Below are 18,751 nucleotides of genomic sequence, written 5' to 3' on the forward strand. Positions count from 1 at the left end.
CGCTTCATAGGTTTTTATCTCTCCTTATCCGACCAACTATCTATCTATCCAACCATCTATCTATCCAGATAACATTTGTGTAGACTGTTTGAAGTTTTAATACCGACAATTAGCATTTAGTACTCGTAATTAGATGGAAAATCTCATGAATATTTTACACATTAATTGTCATATAAACAAATGCATTGTAGACTGAAAGAAATTGCATTACAATTCAACTTTGTTTCAATTGTCATATACACAAGTACTTTATACGCTGGCAGAAATTCTTCTTTTAAAATATTTATTTATAATATTATAATATCAGCAATATTATGAGGAGTTCCATGCCTTACACTGAAAGAAATTGCATAATGTTTTTATTGGTAAATTTTAAATTTTATTTGAAACTTATTTATTAATTTAAGACTGAGCTAAATACAATATATATATTCACTTATACATTGAACAAATATTAAAAACAATATTGTAATATTTTAACTTTGTTTTGTTCAACTCATATTTGGGTACACTGAAAAAAAATATTTTGAAATTATTAATAATATTAAATGTTTATTAATGAGTAATGAAAATATAATCATAGTCACTCAAAGTTATTAAAAAATGGAATAGTATTTTTGTGTTTACTTAAATTTATTTATTTATTTAATGCATTGTACACTGAAAGAAATTGTCATAAGTTAATATCCAACATTATGTGATCATGCGCGGGTATATTCTGTTAGAAATTCATAATACTATTTTTATTCAACTTACATATAAAGAAGGGCAACGTATGTACACTGAGAAGAATTGTTTTTAAATTACATATTAATAAAATTGAAAATAATTTTCGGTGATATATATATAACAAATATAGTTATATAAAGTTATTAAATAATTAAATAATTTGCATATATCAAGTAATTAAATAATAACAATAATAATAGTAATATTAAATAATCATAATATTAAATAAATAAATAATAATAATGATAATAAAGTCATATTGAAATTAATCAATCAAAGTTATTAAGTAATGGAATAATTTGCATATATAAAGTAAATGAATTATTATAATAATAACGATAATATGGAAATAAATAATAGTTATACTAAGTAAATTAATAATAATAATAAGTAAATATTGGTTATAATAATATCAGTCACATTTCAAAAAATTAAAATGTATATTATGAACCAATTTGTCAAATTTCAGACATAAATTTATTCTAAAGAGCTTTGTGCTTTCACGAGCTCAGCATTATCTATCCAAGAACGGACCTCGTTTTCCTGAGTCTTATCTCTATATATAAAACTGTCTATCCTGACTGACTGACTGACTGACTGACTGATGATCAACGCACAGCCCAAACCGTAAGAGCTAGGAAGCTGAAATTTTTACTGTAGTTACCTTAGGTGATGAAGGTGCACGTTAAGACGGGGTTTCGGGAAATTCGACCCGCAAGTTTCGAAAAATTGCGAAAAACGTTTGTATAAAACTTTTTTGTTTACCATCCTTCAATTTATTTTTAAATGCTATTTGAATAATTGCTTCAAATTTTCCGCAGTGTGTTAAATGCACAAAATTTGAAATTCTGATTTGAATATTAGCCTTACCTTTGCCGTGGGTCAACGACGTCTCTGTTTTGGCAATTAAATGTTGCACACATTCTGTGCCATTATTTGTGGGAGGCCACAACTGTTTTATTGAATGGGCGTGGCCCCCACAACACACACACACACACACACATGGACTGCGGCAGGCACAGCTGGACAATGCATCTAATTGTCATTTGAATATTGTCAAACCGCAGCAAACTATTCGCTCATGAATTTTCAATAACAACGCATCGAGCAGCATTTTGCACATTTGTCGTTATGCGAATGCGAATGCGAAATTATTGTCGCAATTGCCAGTCGTTAACCTGCTGTCACGCCCCATTGACCCCACCCTACACTCAGCGGAAAAGAAAACTGGATACGAGTACGAAAAGCGAGTACAAAAAGGTTCTTTTAATGCAGTCAGGCTTAAGATATCTTAAACTCAGAATCAAATTCTTCATCAATTTAAGATATGTTGTACTTCTATTGAGATTATTTTACACTGATTTCGAGTAGGAAATGTTTTTCAAGTACAAAAATCGATCACACAATCAAATTCTTATATCATAATTTTTCTTTAGCCAATGAATAATTTTGTCATTCTATTGTGAATATATTACGCTTACGTAATTGCTAATGTATAAGTTTTATTTTACAGTATATTACGAAAGTACGTAACTGTTTTGGAACACGTCGTCAACTTCTTTTTTAACCAAATTAATAAAAATAAAAACTAAGAATTTTGTTATTGAACTATATCAAGATCGAAATTATTGAAAAAAAATTGCTCAAAACTATTCCAAAATATATTTTTGGATTGCCTAAAGATATATTGAACTTTAATTATAAACATAAACATAAATATTTTAAAATAAATTCAAACTTTTTTCTCATAGTTGTTATAATATATTTTTATTTATTAATTATTTATATTATTATATTATTAATATATTTGACATAAATTTAAAAGTTAAAATTTATATAAATTCGAAGGAATTTGAAAAAAAAATTTATTCCAGCGTTTTAGACTCGGTTTTTTTCTGAGTGTAACAGCAAACCATCATTTCGTTGCTTTGAAGTTACTTTACATTGACATGTGGTCAGTTTTCCCTGTCACAATTGTTGCAGCAGCAGCTGCCACATGCCACATGCCACTTGCCGCTTGCCACTTGCAGCGGACTTACGTTTCTTTATCAATTTGCCAATTTATCTAGTTGTCCTGTTGCCCCTGACAGGACATCAAATACGCCCACGGAAGTGACCTTTCTCTCCAAATTATTTCCGATGGCAATTTTTCAATCATGCTGTGAATTTGAGCTACGCATTGCGTGCGACTCATTGAGCTTTTATTGCCGTTACATACTTTATTATTTAATACTTGGTCTCTACCTCCAGGCTTCCTTTACCGTTAAATAGTTTATCTTGAGTAGTTCCCAATTGAGTAGTTTTTATTTATACTCAGTGCGTGCGGGTTTACGCACTGCAAGCTGTCAAAATGAAAGCTTTAGCACTCTTGTATGGTTCGTGCATTGGATATGCTTTTGCTCAAGCTTGTTCTATTATTAAGCGCCATCTATTGACAGTAGACTGCAAGCGCATGCAACAGGCAAGTACGCGCTTATGTGCACACATTCATACAAACTGTTCACCGACATGCTCTGCATGCAGCTGGTATATATATGTGTGTAAGTATTTATATACTCACATACATAACTGTTGTGGCCGAATTTTTACCAATTTGCGTGGTGTGAGAAAAAGAATCGAAGAGTGCGAAACTGTGGAAAGATAAATCAATTGCTTGCGTTTGGGACAGCTCAAGAGTAATAAATGCTGAATACTGAGAAACCCTGAAAAAACAGCTCATGAGCATTTACTTTACAAAGATTAACTTAAAAAAAAAAAATAATATGGACGAAAGTCATAGGGACAGGGATATGTAAGAGACAGCAGGGAGATACATCAATAACTATGTATAGATAAGCATGTACATATGTATATACGTGCATAGATAGTTGGATACGTATCTATAGATAGTTTATGTACAGATTAATAGATTAATTAATAGATAGGTATAATAGATATGAGTGTAAATAGAGAATTGGATAGGTAGTTATGTATCTACATATATATATCTCTATAATTATGTTTCTATATATATATTAGAAAGATAGATAGATATGTATCCATGGATATTCATGTGCATAGATCGATAGACATCTATGTATGTATACAAATGTACATACGTAAATATGTATGTATTTGTCTATATATCTATGCATATTCATCGATAGATAGAAATGTAAGCATATGTACATAAATACATATTTATATATAGGTATACGTGTATATAGAAAGATAGATATGTATCTGTAGATATATGCAAATACATGTAAATAGATAGAAATATACCTATGGATATTCAACGATAGATAGAAATGTAAACATGGATAGATATATTATCTATAGATAAACGTGTAAATAGAAAGATCGATACATTTTATACTACTTACATATCTAAAGACGTACATTTACATAGAAAGATAGATTAATATGTATACATAACAATGTATTATAAAAAATATAAAAAATAAATATGTATCTATAGATATAAATATACGTATTTATATATATATATAGATACATACATAGATATGTATCTGAAGATATTATATGTATATATTCATCGCTAGATAGATATGTATCTATGGATAAACGTGTACGTCTATTGATAAATAATTACATATATATCTATAGATATATGTACGGAAACATGGCTAGCTTAACAGATGTAGATAAATGTGCGGGCCAGGATGCAATTAGTGTCGAGTGGCTATCAAGTTGCAGTTGACATGGAGCTTGGGAGAGCTATTTGACCGCCCTGTAACGTGAATGGGCTGCGCCGTGGCGCATGTGGCATGCAGCTAGCACCGCCAACTAATTGAAGGAACCAACCAAGAGCGGGAGGTGGGGGAGGAAGTGTGGCAGCCGCAGGAGCAGCAGCACATGCAGTTCAACAGCTGGCGACGCCCACGCGGCCCAAGGATTCGAAATGCCAAAGCGTGGGCGAGAGAGTGCAAGAGAGAGAGAGAGAGAATGGGAGAGGGACAAGGGGAGCGGAAGGCTATGGGAGAGCGAAGTTGTGAGCCGTGTGCAATCGGGCGGCTTCCTGCTACACTGGGCTCTGCACTCTCTTTGCACGCCGTTGACCTTGTCCTCCCAATGGAGAAACGCAAGAGATTTTTCAGCGTCATATTTTCCTTTTCCTTCTATTTGTTCCATTGCATTTTCCACACTTCCATATGGCCCTTGCGGATTCGCACAGTTGGAAAATGCGTTTGTTTATGCATTTGAATTAATTGCAGGCTATAATTACTATAAAACTTTTCTGTCAATCAATTTTTTTTTTTTTTTTCATTTTTTTGTTGCTTAAAAACATTTCACTTTAAATGCAACGCAATTTTTTTAGTTTGGTTTTTCTTTTTCGAGCGGGGGCACTTTATGTGTGTGTGTGTGTGTGTGGGTGTGTTAGTGTGTAATCGCACTCTATCAAACATCTATATGCATACAAATGCGAGGCAGAGGCGTAGCTAGGCCGGGTCAAAAGGGGCATTTAGAGCCTGTGACACGTTCATTTGAGTCAGTTCAGTCCCAAGTCGTTCAATTGAGTCCCAATATTACGCAGTAGTTGTTGAATATTATGACTCATTAGCTCATTTGGATCTTAGCGTGGTTCAGATGCCTATGAGTCACATCGTCATTCAATCAGTTCATGAGTTTCAACATCGCTCAATCACTCATATTCAATCACATTATCTCACAGCGTCGGTGGTGTAATGGTTAGCATAGTTGCCTTCCAAGCAGTTGACCCGGGTTCGATTCCCGGCCGACGCACAATTAAGTTTTTTGCTTGATAACCATTTTTTTGGTTTTTTTTCTGAAAATTTGATTGTCTTCAGTATTTTATGTGAGTTCCAGCATCATTCAGTTGTTCTTTTGACACCCAAAACTATTATTTAGTTGTTCATTTGAGTTGCATTATAGTCCAATATTTTATAAGTTCCAAATTCACGTTCACTTATGCCAATCAAAGTTTCATCATCATCTAGGTTATTTACGATCCATCATCGTTCAGTGGTTCATTAAGTTCCGCAAACTTTTCAAGCATAATGGAGCTTAAATAAAGTACTCCACGCAAATGAGGAACTAGTTCGATCCATAAAAAATGAGCAGAAAAGGCAACTCTGCCATTTAGATAAGAAATATCCAAGAAATTCTCAATTCGCCCGCCATTTTCTTAAGGTGCACATCTCAACCCGACACCCCCCCCCCCCCCTCCTTTCTATTATTTATTTGCCAACTTCCCTGCGTAGATTGTTTTCCCAGTTTCTGTTGTTGTTTTTTTCGCTCGGTGATTACGACTTTGCCACCATAATAGAAAATTGCATAGTAAAATTAAAAAAAATAAATAAATATAACAACAATAATGACAATTTTGCTATTATAATAAGTAGTTAATTTCCCCACACACACACACACACAACCACACACCCCCACACTCCCACACACATGTATGTATATGTATTTAACAACTACTGTAATTTTCATGCCTGATTGCATTGCAATCGCAGTCGACAGTTTGACAGCAACTGCATTGAAGGCATGGAAAATGTATGTATTTCAATTGAAGCCGATCAGAGTGCAATGAAAACTCGTTTCCATCATATTTATGCAGGGCGATTAGATTAGATAATATTATAAAATGATTAGATACGACTGCATTTGAATAGAATTCGATGAGGTGAACCAATTTCAGTTCCTCGGAAATGAGAACCTACAGAAATTGAAATTTCCCTGAAAACGACAAATTAAGTAAAATAAAGAATTTAATTATTAATAAATTATAATACGCTATAATAAACGTATGCATATTTAAAAATAAGTTGTTTTCTATTCACTTCTTAAGGTTCGTATTTCCGATGCGCCACTGTAGACAGTTCACTGTATCAAAGACTATCTTTGGCTTGGCAAACACAAAGCAAGAACATAAAACAAAATACATATGTATGTACATACATATATTAAAAAAATACCTCCAGCGCAGAGAACAATTTATAGCGAGCATAAGTAGGGCCAAGAAGCTGTAAATTATTGATTATAAGTGCATCTATATAGTATATACAGTAAGTGTATATGTATATATGTATATATATAAGTATAAGTATATATGTAAGTGTATGTGTATTCAAAAGTATAGCATACATACATACATATGTATGTATGTAAGAATTAGTTTTCTCATCTATTTTCATCTGGACGTTCTTAGAGCAAAGCAAATACAGTTGACAACTGACGACAGCAGCGCACCAATACACACAAACAGGTACAGAGAGACCGTTTGTGTTTGTGTGCGCTCTTATACTAATGCATTTTGATACTGGCCTTGAACGTGAGTTGCATTTGCACAACAAAAATCTGTTGTGTGAGAGAGGGGCAGTGTATGAGCGAGCGCGCAGACGATAGAGTGCGACACAAGAGGCATCGCAAGAAATTTTGCCAAAGCGAAAAGCTTAAAGTATATACAAACACATGCAGAACAGCAAGCAGAAAGCGAACTGCAGCCTGCTCGCCTGCATTTCCCGCTCTATAGCTATCGCTCTCTCTGTTATGCACGCTGCTTTGCCCAGCTAAAAATTCAAAGTAGTCTCAAGGTTATCGCACACACACTCGCACACAGATACGTACTTGCATATGTACATACGCATACATAGGAACGTTCTCTCATGCACTCTGCTGCGCAGTGTCTAGCAGTGCGCTCTTCATTTGCATTTTGTTTTTATTTATATATGTATATTTTTTTCGGCAATTTGAAAAGCTCAAAAACTTTCCAATTGCATTGCCCGGAGATCTGGGCAGCCTAGTAAAACCAATTTCCCAGCTTTATTAACTTTATTTCTCATTGCATACAAAAAATGTTGACCATTCGCTTGGGTCCAAGTCTTATCGCAATTTGCTTACGTTTGCATCTTTACTATATTCGCTGGTTTCAAATTTCGCTTCAGTCGCTCTTGTGGGCGTGTACGTAAGAGTCAGGTGTTTTTAGGGCGAATATTTCAAGTTTCAGTGGAAAGCATCGAACTGCTTTTATTTACTATTTACAGTTGGCTTGTTTTTGTGTGAGCAAATGTTTAATTATTGATTCGTTATAAAACGTTTTAAGTGAATTTATAAATAGATTATATGTAGTATACATAAGTATATTCGCCGCGGTTCTTTTCAATTTGTGATTTGTGTTTTTAGATTGTCGTTTATTAAATTCTTTCATAATTTTCAGCTGTTTATCTTCAATAGACAACCACTGTAATTGCAGCAAACTTTCTTTAACAGACCGTTAGCCTTAGCCTAAGGTATAACGGTTTTGCTGCATGTAAACCAAGTTACTGAACTTGCAACGCCCTTTGCGAGTGCTGACGTTGGCATTGACGCAAGTGGCAGGCAAATGCAGTTTTTAAGAGTGCGGTTGGGGGTGGAGCTGCGAAGGGCTGTTAATTTTGTGGTATACATACAACACATACACACGCACACGCACGCACACAAGTGAAATGCCAAAGTTGAGAGTACGAAATAAACTCGACCAATTCCAATTGCAACTGCAAGCTGCAAGTGTCGAATGAAATCGAAATGAATATTACATATTTTATTATCCAGAGCGGCACGCACACACACGAACATAACGAGCACATACGTATATGCACGTAAGTATGTTTACTGTTAGCTTGGCAGCATTGCATAAAAATCGTCCCCATCCCTCTTTACCACTTGCGAAAGTGAAACATGAAAGCGAAATTTCTGGCACATATTTCAAATGTCGACTGCAGACAACAAGTCGCTCTCGCCGCGGAAGCGATGATTCATCAAGAGAGCATGCCATAGTATGAGAGAGAACGCGCGTGAGAGATGGAGATAGAGAGAGAGAGAGAGAGTCGTGAATATGGTATTTTATAGTCATATAAGGTACAAATACAAGCACAAATACTAGCGCGCAGTTGGCCGCCCCCATGCTACACAGCTGCAGCTGCAGCGTCAAAGCTTTCAAATGCATGTTGTTGTTTGTTTGTTTTTCGCGCTCTTCTCTTTGGTGAGTGCGCTCCCGCTGAGTTGTCATTTTCGTTCAGTTCGTTTAGCAGCGCCTACGATGCCGTTTCGCCGTTTCATTTCATTGTTCCACAATCAAACATACATACATACATACAGAAAGCAGCACAATCCTTGTAGCATTTGTTTCAAGTTCACTGTCAAGGTCACCTACTCTTGACATGCGCTGCTGCGACGGCAAAGGGCGAATTTGCTGCAACAGCCAGCAGTCTACACTGCTTGCGAAATGTATGCAGCCAGTCCTACCCATCTCCCTCTCTCGCAGCGAACCGATGCTACTGCGTCGCCCGAGTCACTATTTCATCACGTTCGCAAATTGCGCTCGCTTGTTTTTCACTTTTCCCAACGTATACACAGAATTTATAATAGATATGAAAATAGTCAATATGGACTTTCATATGTATTGCTCTCTATATATACACATGTAGGTGTGTATGAATGTGCACACATCGCGCTGAGCCAAGTTTCCCGCTTTCAGCAGTCATTTCCCACCTCAACAAATTGTTTTGCTTGCTTTGTATACAAAATAAAAATATTATTTATGCCAATTTTGTATAGTAAACAAATATTTTTGGCTAATTTTTTTTACTTTTGCATAGCCCTGTTTATCAGGAAATTTACAGATTACCAGATTGGGCGCATACTTTATTTTACACGACTACAGAACTTGACTTGACTAAACAAACAGTTGGTTTCAGAGATTCACGTTTTTAGTAGGGGATTTCATATTATTCACTACTCAACTTTACTTATTGTCTGTGGCGATGGTCACAGTGACTCAAAGCAAACAGTTCTCATATGCTTTTTGTTGTTTTCTGTATGTATAGAACAAGACGTTATTGTTACAAATGTAGATAGCTGTATAGAGTACATACGTATACGTAATTTATTACATACCCTGCTGAAATTGCAAGACTAGAAAAATTATAAACATCAATAATAAATTTTGTTAATATTTTTGAATAATTAAAATTCCATTTGCGAATGCGCATGGAAATAGAAGAGCAACTTTCATGCCCTGAATTTTAGCTTGTTTAAAATAGTATTAAATAAGATTTAGCTTAAAAACCGCTATAATTCCATTATATTTAATGCGTTTTAAATTATTTTTTATAGCTTTTACTTAATAATATATTAACAATGTCAGCGGCAAGTACAAATAGGGGAACATACATATCAGGCAATGATGATTTATTTTACGGTAGTTCCCTTACGCAAATGCCTTCTTAAAATGTGAAAAATGGGTGGAAAACGGTTCGAAGCAATATTTGATGTTTACTTTTAGATCGTTGTCACACGCGTTTTTAAAGTTATTGTTGAACATATATTGTAGAGGATATTTTCGATATTTAAAAACAAATTGTGTAGGGGAAAGTTCGAATGGTGTCGAAATATCTTTTTTATTGAAATAAAAAGTTCAACTGGGGTATTCAAGTGGACATCTACGGCTGTAGTTTCAGCGGTAGCTATAAATGGACATATACTTGTGCCATTGAGTGTGTATTTGGTAGCCCTAATAAGACTGCGCTGCGCATGACATAAGAAAGCAGCGCAGCAGCAGCAGCAGCAGCAGATTGACTAACCTATAAAAGCGAAGGCTTGCAATATCATCTGTTGCACAAACAGGTACACATACAAATACAGCTACGGATACAGATACAGGTCTGTATAGATACAGATACTCAGTTTCCCGATGCGAACGTTGCAGTTGTAGCATTTAATTAAATTAAACAATTAAACAAACAAGCCAAAGAGCGTGGCGCACTTAAATACCCACACTCGAACGTGCATATATATACGTGTAGAACTGTATATAAGCACACACACGCACACTAACAAACTCAAACAAATTCAATTAAGCAATTCAAAGGGGGGAAGGGTGCCAAAAGGGCAAAGACGCTCGCGAATTGCAACACACGCACATTTGTCTGTGAGCAAATATATATGTATATATACGTATGTGTGGGTGTGTATACATAAGCGCCTATTGCTGCTGTTGTTGCTGCTGTAGTTAGTCAGTAAATGCGCTAATTATATACATACATACAATTGCAGCCCGGTTAGCCCAGGCCCAGAGCACACAATGTACATACATATATGTACATATATACAAGCACTACTATATATGTACTTATGTACATATGTACATATGTAACAGTAACTAAGGCGCGGTCAGGGTAGACTGCACAAGTTAACAGCAGCAGCGAGTATGTGAGCCTGTGTGTGAGATCAGCAGCGAATTGGTATTGGTGCGAGCGAGCAGCAGCTTCCTTTATATGCATTCACTCGACAAATGTACATATGTATGTACATACGATATGTGCATGTGCTTGGTGTTGGTGTATATATAAATATAAATGTACATGTATATGTAGCTTTTACTCTTCAGCTGCCCTGCTCTTGTATGCGCTTTATTGCATAACATCCTTGAACTTGAACCGCACTGAGCTGAGCTTTGGGTCGCCTGGCTGCTCGCCTGGTTCGTGTTTGGCACTGGCTGCGCTCCGGCTGACTCAGCGACACACACACACACACACACACACACACTCACTCACACGCATGCACTCTGAAAATACACATGCAGGCGAGTGCTCCCCCACAGCTGCAGTTGGTGTACGCTAAAATTTAGACTCTAAATTCGCCTCAAAGCCGTTCGGCTCAACGACGACGGCGACAAGCAACGACGACGGCGACGGCGACGACGACGACGACGACGTCGACGACAGCGACAGCGACGACAACATCGAAGGCCTGTGTCTCTGGCACTTTCTGCTGTGCTTGGCATTGAAAGCGCGACAGGCGAGCAGCGAACAACGTACCATTCCCAACAGTCCAAAACAGAAATCAGTGCACAATGGCGACAGGAGTTGAATATAATAATCAAAAACAAAAAAAAAACTAAGCTGAATTTTAATGTATAGTAATTATAATTAGACACGCAAATGATATCAACGATCACATTAAATTCAATTTGACAAACCCAAAAAGTCACAATAAAAGTTAAAAAAAAAACACAAAACAACAATAACAAATTAATTGTGCAAACACAAAAAAAAAACCTAAAATTCATTTGAGAAGTGCGCAAAACTGGTGACTGCTTAAAAATAACAACAATAAATTCCAATTGTACTTTAACTATGTATGTATATTTCGTATATTTTCTATTGTCAGTAAGTGCAATTTCACATTTTTACGGAAAAGCAGAGCAAAATTAATGAAAGTAAACAAAATCTGAAAACGAAAAAAGAATATGGTGAAAGAAAATTTGTATATATAAGTATTTATCCATCTGAATCTCACCTGCGGGTATTACGTGTCAAACATGTGATTCCGTTCTGCTTTTGTATGCGAAAATTTTAAATGATGCATGCGAAAAAATGTCAGTGAAAATGAAACGAAAGAAAGTACAAAAAACATTGCATCATCCAAATACAGGTGAAAACCCGTGTGAAAATTGCTGCGAAAGGAGGAAAAACGTTTTCCGCCATATGGCTGTCGTTATTATAGCAGGTAAGGATTTGAATATATTCCAATTTATATAAAAACAACGTAGTAATTGCTTAAAAAATGTGATTAATGACACATATTTTCGGTTTTGAGTGCAACAAGCACCGCAAAATCATCTCAAGATCCATTGTACTATATATAATATAAGAGTTTTTATAGGTATTATAAGAAAGGCAATCTTCCACATGGAGTATATGATTTCTTAAGGAACTCTATATATGTATACAGAATAGCATGCATATCGATTAATTTCGAGTTTCCTTATGAATTTTTTTATTATATATATATAATATATAAATAAAATCATTCTTATGCAATGTCAAAAAATAAATAAATATAATAATAATAATACAATCACAACAATATTCGAAAGTTGATTTTAATTTGCGAATTATTATTATTTCTTGAAGCTCTATACCATTAAAACAAAAAATTTTAAAAATACATTTCTTCATTGAAGTTTGTATGTTTTCATGAAGTTTTTTTTATTTTGAAATGAAATAGTTGCTAAAAAAAAAGTTGATTTTCATAAAATCCAAACTATTTTAAGGCACCTACTAAATAGCGATATTTTCTTCTCTATATTCTGGAACCCTCTTAAGAATGAATTTAATTATTTATATCAAGCAACCAGGCGCAATGCGCGTTTTAGTTTCTAGAATTATTATTTCTGAAATTTGAGAAATTTATTTCGTGATTTTTCTCGTGACTGGTAAAAAGCACGACACGCTCACGACTCTAGACTGCCTAAGTTTACTCTGAATTCGCTGCACTTCTTGTGGCGTACACCAAGTATGCATGTGTGTATGTGTGTGCGTACCTTTATTGTTCTGGAATGAAACAGAATTGAAACACATGAATGCCAGTTACTTCAAAGCTCTATGCATACATATGGACATATGTATGCATGTCTGTACATATAAAGACTGTGAATCCAGTTTTGACGAATAACGACACATTTATGCATACATATGTTTATATGTACATATATACATAAATGTATTTAAATACTACAAGATCGTGTTGCAAGTTTCTCTATTGCGTGTAATCCTCGTGCAGAAAGGGCAGCAAACAACATGCAGCGAAAGAACAACAGAAACTAAGAAGCAGCCGCAAAAAGCAAAAGTAAAGCTCACATACACACACACAGGCATAGATAAACCATAGACAGCCAAATAAAAAGCAAAAACATTTTACGAAGCGGAGCGCAAAAAGCACACTCAAAGCGTGAACACCAACACAAATGAAGCGTATGCGCACACGCATACGGATAAAAAATATAAAAACACACATACATACATACATAATAAGCAAAGAACGCCAAACGCCAACTGGCAACATTGCGCAAGGGACAAGTAAAATATATGAATGAAAGAATGACAACGGCTGAGCAGCAGAACAGCAGAGAAAAGCAGAAAATAGAGACAGAGCGAAAGAGTAAAAGCGCGCGCGAGAGAGATAGAGAGAGAGAGATAGATAGAAATGCGGCTGAAGGCCACGACGTGTTGTGTGATGGTAACAAAGGCAACATCGGTGTGTGGGGCAGTAGGGCAACCATGGTGGTGTGGAAGTGTGGAAGAACAACAGGAACAGGAAGAAACGTCGAAAACTTAACGAAACTTAGATGAGAGTGTGAGTGAGCGTGCAGCGAGAGCGAATACTAGAAGATATAAGCGCTGCCACCGCCGACGTCGCAGCAGCAACGACAAACACACAACACACACATACACGCACGTACCCATTGGGCTTTCCATGCGGTCTGAGTCCAAACGGCGACGACATTGAGCAGCGGCACCTTTAACTGATCGCAGCGCAGTTCCTTTTCGGGTGTACGCGTGTCCGTTGCGCAGTTTGTGCGCGGAATGCGGAAATAAACGTCAGTTAAAATTCGGGATATAAATATACATATGTACATATATGTATATGTATATGCCGATATACATACATACATATATTACGTCGTTGTTTTGGTCCTTGCCACGCCAAATGCCGCAAGCAACCCCCATTTAAGCTGTAAACGACAAAAGCCCAAAAATGAACAAACATAAAGCAAATCTGCGTTAAGAGATGCGAAGAACATGGCAAAAAGAGTGTGAGTAAACGGAATTGCGTCGTAGTTACGTTTTATTTCTATTCATATTTTTGTTTTTGTTTTCGTTGCGATAACTGTTGTAGTAAGAGAGGCAACAATTGTTAAAAGAAAAGTTTACTAACATTTCATAGAACGCCACGCACACACAGACACACACACACACAAGCTTACATGCCTGCATACGTGCGCGCCGGCATTCCTTTAATAACAGTTTTTTTTTGCCGCCGCTGCCGCATTTGCTGAATTATAAAAATATACATATGTATGTATGTACATATTTAAACAATAACAAAAAGACAAACAAGAAACGAAAACTAAAAACAAAATTAGCAACAACAAAATAGAAGAGAACAAAAAACTGAAAATGTATATATGTATGTATGTATGTATGTATGTACAATGAGCGTAAAGCAAAAAAATTATAGAACAACAAAACGCAAAAAAACAATAAAATGAATTTCTTTAGAAGTTACGCGTATCTTAAATGTGTGTGTGCGTGTGTGTGTCTTGCCAGCTTGCAATTGTTCATTAGAATTTCGCATTTAATAGCCAAATGGCCACCATGGCTAAATAAAGTTTATAAAAAAAAACATTCAACTCTGCTCAAAAAAGAAGGGAACGCAATATGAGGCTGGTAAGCAGTTCACTCCATTTCTGTGAAAATGATGAACGAAATTTCGAACTGTTATATCAACAACTTATTGTTTTTCAAAAACGAAATAGAATATTTATTTGTGATAGATGCTTTTAAATTCATTTTAAATTATTTAATTATATTAAATTTATTTTAAATTATTTAATTATAATTAAATTAACATTTTATATAAGCGCGAAAAAAAGTCCTTTTGAGTACTTTTTAATTCATTGTAAAATTATGCTATTTAAACGCATTATCAGTGTTGCAAAACTGTTGAAACAGTGAGAGACATTTTCTATTGCTGTAATTTGCACAAAATGCCCCATTTTAAACATTTTTGCGCGGCATTGTGCAGCACTGCGCCTGTAAAACGTCATTCCGTTTACGCTTTCCAACACTTTTGATGTCTTCTCTTTAATTTATAGCTGCAGTGAAAATGTGAAAAAAATTAAGAATTTATTTAAAATATATCTTATAGTTAAATAAATAACACAATTTCGGGATCTATACAAAAGTAAAAAAAAACCTAGATACAAATTAGTGTTTTCACTAAAACTAAAAACTGAATTTCTTAAAAATGCAAAAAATGAAAAACTTATTTTATCTTAAACAAAAGTGAAAAAAAAACTAGCAACAATATACAATGAAATTGTAGAATAAATGAAATTTAGTTAAAAATTTTTATGCATTTAAAATACCACAATTAATTTCTTTAAAATAACAGTTTCAAAACAATAACTCAAGTACTTACAACTAGAAAATAACAGCCTATATCCAATATGCTCAACATTTCTAACATTTAAATACTTAACATTCTGCGATTCCGTAAGAAAATATCAGTTGTCGGTAACATATGAAAGGCAATAGAAGCGCTTCTCTAAATAAACAGCTGATCAGTTTGATTTGATTAACCTAAGCGTCGCAAAGTTTTTATCCAAAGGTCAAATAAGACGGCCTCGAAGTAATGGCTCCATTTAATGGACTCTGCGAGATTTGGCTATCTTTAAATGTTAAAAACTGTGGGATAAGTAATATATAAAATTATTATATAATAATTCTTTCCTTATGCAATATCAAAATTAAGAAGATTAATAATTCAGTCGATCACAACTGCAAATTCCAAAATATACTCGAATTTACGAATTATTCAGCTATTCTCCGTTGGATAGAAAATACAAAAACTGAAATGCTTAACGCATAAAAGGAGACAACCTTTTTTTTCAAGATAACTTGATCCAGTATTTTTTAGTTAATTTGTGCTTCTTCTGACAGTTAGATTTAGTGACCTTTTCCGTATAAATGCTAATATTAAACGGGTCGGCTCAAGGTCAGTGTTGTATTTTGTTTAACTAAAGTCCAACAAAAAACTAGTTATATACATACATAAGAAAGGCAGTCCTTGTAGCTATTTCAAGAATCACCCCATCTCCATGATGTGCAGTCTTTGCTATCAACTCAGTGATTGCAAACGCCTAATCCCCTCTTCGAATCCTTAACCAGTTGAGAATTACAAGCATTAAGCAACAAAAAAGTACGGCGTGCATGTCAGAGTCGAGTTCAGGTTCGACATGAATTAATCTGTAAAAAGTAATAAATTATAGATTATTCCTAATGCTTAATATTATTTTTTGATTGGTTATAAACAAAGAAATGTAGGAAAAATTGTAAAAGTTTCATTTAATGAAGGTTTTCTTTCCAATTCTAAGAGAATTCTTTTAAGCGGGCATCTCACTTAGGAGTACAAAAAGACTGGCGATAGCAGCTGCTCGCTGGAGAGAGTTTTCACTGTATTGAGGAATACGTAATTGGAGATATATAACACATGCACAACGCCCTGTTTTGGGCGTTTTTTAATATTATTTTTAATTCTATAATAACCCATCACGTGACTTTAGTCAAAGTTTAACAGCCTTTTAATTGACCAACTGTTTTTCGAGCTGTTGTCTCTTAACAATCGCTCTTATTATATAAATATGAAATGACTATTGTTAAACAATTCTGTGAAATAGTAAACCGCACTAAATTCGATATATACACATATGTATATATAGTATATATACCAGATATGAATAATACAATGAAGTGCAATGTATTGCGATGCATTCGCTGGCTGCCCACTCATCAACAGATACATCTGTACATGTATTCATATGCATATGCATACAGATATATGTTCATATCTACACACACGTATGTATTTGTATCTCGTAGGTTCGCAATCAAGAATTGAGACATTTACCCCGCCTGCCCGTCTTACCTTTAGCTGGGAGACCGCAAAACCCAACAACAAGTACACAGAAATAAGTACGGCATTCTCTGTGTGTGTGTGTATTTATATCTAAACTTTGAGTCAAGTTTGCTTGCGTGTTGTGTTTTTGTTTGCGCAAGCTGTGAGATTTGGAAAACGTTTACGTAACATTCGGCATGCGAATTCAGAGCAACAGGAGGGGAGCTAGCGTGGGAAGGGGACCTGGGGGACGTCATCTTTTGCGCTTTTTGCGATAACCGCAAAAAGTGGCGTCATCAAAACGGATTTTTACATACAAGACATCAATAAGTACACACTGTCAAAACTATCGTTTATTGTCATAAAATATAACTATCGCTTGTTATCGATCACAGCGATTGTATGCAAAATGCAAGACTAAAAAGCATTTATCATATTTTTATGGAAGAACAGAAAGCATTTGGGACATTTTCTACAATGGAAGTATTTTTTGTAATCGATTAAAGAAATTGTATTCAAGGTGGAAGAACAAAGAGTATTTGGGAAATTTCCATCCAAGGGAACTATCGTTTGTTATCGATAACAGCGATTGTATTCAAAGTGGAAAAACATCTGTGACATTATCATACAAGGGAAATATCGTTTGTTATCGATAACAGCGATTTTATTCAAAAATCAAACAAAACTCTTCTCCATAAAAGGGAATACTTGCCATCTAATATAATGAAATGTTACGGCAATAGGAACCAAATGCCATTTTTTTTTGGAAGTCTTTACCAATTCAATTCTTATTCCCACAAAAATGTAATTTACTTAGCTACATGAATGCCTTGTTTGTAGGAACCATTAAATAAATAAAGTACCAATTGTGGTACTTTTGCAGCAAAAGTGGCAACTGTGCTTGGGAAATTTACAGGAAAAGTTCACATTGATAATTGCTAACAACGTTAGAATTAAATTTATTGATAAAAAAAACTAATCGATAGCGCAGTCAACAAATTCAAGTGCGAACACTTTATACAATATTATGAAGAAAGCTGAAAACACGCTAAATACAAACACACACGACATATACATATCTACATACATACATATATACACAGGCATCATAAAGCGCAAACACATGGCACGAGTGAAAAGAAGAACGCAGCAAAAATAAAAAGCCAAAATGCTTGTACGGTGATGGCGGCGCTGCTGGCATCGGCGTCAGCGTTAGCAGCGTCGTCGTCGTCGTCGTCATTATTGCTGTTGTTGTTATTGTCATTCAGTGTGTCGAGGTGGCGGCGGCGGGTATGTGTTTCAAGTTCAAGGTTAAGATACTAGTTGTACATGCGGCCAGCGGGTGCGAGCGAATAGGCAATAGTTGCCACAGCGTACGTTTGTGTGTGTAAATGTGTGATAAACCAGTTTGGCACGTTTCGCCGCGCAAGCGAGAAACGAGACAGCAGGTCAAAGCGAGAGGGCACGATAAAGAGACAAAACGAGAGCAGCGTCAAACAAAGAGGAAGAGGAAGCCAACGAAAAGCACAACCAAAAAGCAACGCGCATCAAA

General features: G+C 35.2%; 2 long non-coding RNA genes and 1 other non-coding gene across 5 annotated transcripts in view; 2 read left to right on the top strand and 1 right to left on the bottom strand.

Annotated features, from left to right (window-relative positions):
• Positions 1 to 5,403: 5,403 nt before the first annotated feature.
• Positions 5,404 to 5,475, top strand: TRNAG-UCC (transfer RNA glycine (anticodon UCC)). Its single transcript has one exon. It is a non-coding gene; the product is annotated as a tRNA-Gly (tRNA).
• A 5,574-nt stretch (positions 5,476 to 11,049) lies between these two features.
• The window catches only part of LOC135438638 (uncharacterized), a 29,699-nt gene continuing 21,997 nt past the window's right edge, over positions 11,050 to 18,751 (top strand). For 2 of the 3 annotated variants that reach the window (XR_010437912.1, XR_010437913.1), the window contains exons 1-2: positions 11,064 to 11,875; positions 12,172 to 12,246. This is a non-coding gene — a long non-coding RNA (uncharacterized LOC135438638). Of the gene's footprint in view, positions 11,876 to 12,171; positions 12,247 to 18,751 lie in introns of all 3 variants that reach the window. The other variant, XR_010437911.1, reaches the window with a different exon arrangement.
• LOC135438640 (uncharacterized) lies at positions 11,861 to 13,310 on the bottom strand. Its single transcript, XR_010437914.1, has 3 exons — positions 13,064 to 13,310; positions 12,037 to 12,375; positions 11,861 to 11,967 (listed from the first exon to the last, which is right to left on the bottom strand). It is a non-coding gene; the product is annotated as an uncharacterized LOC135438640 (long non-coding RNA).

The sequence above is a fragment of the Drosophila montana genome, unplaced genomic scaffold (genome assembly GCF_035044405.1).
Source record: "Drosophila montana isolate Dmon_TW-CO22-7 unplaced genomic scaffold, ASM3504440v1 contig_3848_1, whole genome shotgun sequence".
NCBI lineage: Eukaryota > Metazoa > Arthropoda > Insecta > Diptera > Drosophilidae > Drosophila > Drosophila montana.